At 36.3% G+C, this 2,043-nt stretch overlaps 1 protein-coding gene across 1 annotated transcript in view; it reads left to right on the top strand.

Annotated features, from left to right (window-relative positions):
* The window catches only part of LOC106531073 (afadin), a gene marked incomplete at its 3' end in the record, with an annotated part of 96,224 nt that overhangs the window by 48,406 nt on the left and 45,775 nt on the right, over nt 1–2,043 (top strand).

Below are 2,043 nucleotides of genomic sequence, written 5' to 3'. Positions count from 1 at the left end.
ACAAAAAAAATCGCAATATATCGCAATATATCATATTTCTTACAGTATCGCAATATATCGGGATATATCGTATCGTGAGCCTTCTGTCATGATATGTATCGTATCGCCAAATTCTTGCCAATACACAGCCCAAGTCAATATCACTATCATGATCAAACAGATGTCGCTCAACCAATCATCTCCCCTCCCAAAACGCAAACACAAAGATAAAGAGTGGGAAATCAATATCGGACATTAATATCGTCCCCATTTTACATATCGGACCGATACTGATATCAATATCGATATATCGTGCATCCCTACTAAAAATCCTGAAAATTTTTCAACATATTAAGTAAATCAAAAACAATATAAAGATGGAACTGTGAACTTTATTTCTGTCTTTACAGAATAGAGATATTTAGAGTATTTTTTTTATAGGTCCAATCTAAACATCAAACTTTTGTGAGTTTYCTGTACTGCACTAGTTTTCTGCCAGGATCTGACTGGACACCTACTCRGTCGCTGCTCGCAAACAGCTAAAAATAAAAACAAGGAGCTCCGTATAAAATGCTAATGTTACTTGTTGTTTGTCTTTCAGATTAGCTTGTGTAATGATTTATTTATTAATACTCTGACCAATGGAACGGGGTTATTTAATAACTGTCCGCTCGAGTTATTCTTTAACTTCAGCATCCAGTGTATCTCTCAGCCCAGATATGCAGCTCTGCTCAGTCTCAGCACAGAAACTTCACRCTCAAAGGCCAAACGTGGTTTACTCACTCCGATAAGGAGCTCTGGTTAGTTTCCTTAACACCTGATAACCCCCTGCCTACCACCCCCTCACCCCCCTCGTCGGTCTGCGTGGTGGAGTGAGGAAAGCTCCAGAAGGCTTGCTGTTTCACAGTTGGAAGGAGATGTGGAAGAACGACAGGAGTAAAGAAGATATTATGGAGTGTGGAGATGGAAGAGATGAGATGGTCCCTCTGCGTGTACACTGATTCTCAAATCAGTACCTGACATGTTTTACAGCACGATAATGGGAAGTCCCTTTAATGCACAAAGTGAAAATATGAAAGTTATAATGGGTGGAGTATGGCAGGCTGTTTTAACATAAAATCAGTTTTGTCTGACTGTAATTACATTTTAGATATCTAAAAATGAGTTTTGACCAGGAACAAATACATTTTGACTATCCTGAATTTAAGATGTATTCAATTACATTTTGATGAATCAAAATTCCTTGTCAGATATCAAAAATGACTTCACCGGATTCGTCATTTGAAGGGTCACACATCTGTAATTACAATTCATGATATCTCAAACGTAAATGTGACACGTCAGTTATATTTTTAGATATCTGAATTGAGAAATAATGCGTAAGCCCCGCTGCTGCCGCCACTGAGCTGTCCAAATAGTTGCCTGCAGAATTTTGGGTGGCTGCAATGACAGACAAATTATTCATGTTACTTAAATCATGTTGATTTGCAGCTAAAACCGAGATAAAAACGAGTTTGGGTTGGACTGACCTGCAGATCACTGATTAGTGAATTAAGGTAAAGCTACTGGCTAGAAACTTTCTGCCAAAAATGCTATGTGACGTTTTGACTAGTCAGAATAATTATACCAGATAACTTAAATATCATTCTGACTAGTCAAATAGTTAATTCAAGATACCTTGAATAGAAAAGCCATCTAGATATCTCTGTAATTCATTGGAAAATATCTTAAAGGAATTTTGAGAAGTCAAAAATGCAGTTCTAGACCTCTCTAAGTTAGTTTTGCCGAGTCATTAATTGCTTTCAAGATTTCTGCAGTTTAATTTAGACTAGTTGATAGGGCTGTGTATTGGCTAGAATTTGGGGATACAATACATATCATGACAGAGGGGTCACGATACAATATATCCCGATATATTGCGATATATTGCGATTTTTTTCTCCAAAAGTTCTATTAAATAAAAACCACTTACAGTAAAAAAAAAATGAAAAACCAAAATTCTAATATTACATAGACATACTTTTGATACATTTAGCTGTGTTCTGCTTTGTATGTGTTTTATTT

This window comes from Austrofundulus limnaeus, unplaced genomic scaffold, assembly GCF_001266775.1.
Source record: "Austrofundulus limnaeus strain Quisiro unplaced genomic scaffold, Austrofundulus_limnaeus-1.0 Scaffold594, whole genome shotgun sequence".
Taxonomy (NCBI): domain Eukaryota; kingdom Metazoa; phylum Chordata; class Actinopteri; order Cyprinodontiformes; family Rivulidae; genus Austrofundulus; species Austrofundulus limnaeus.
Note: the sequence above shows the minus strand (reverse complement) of the source record. Positions and strands in the feature narration are given on the sequence as shown.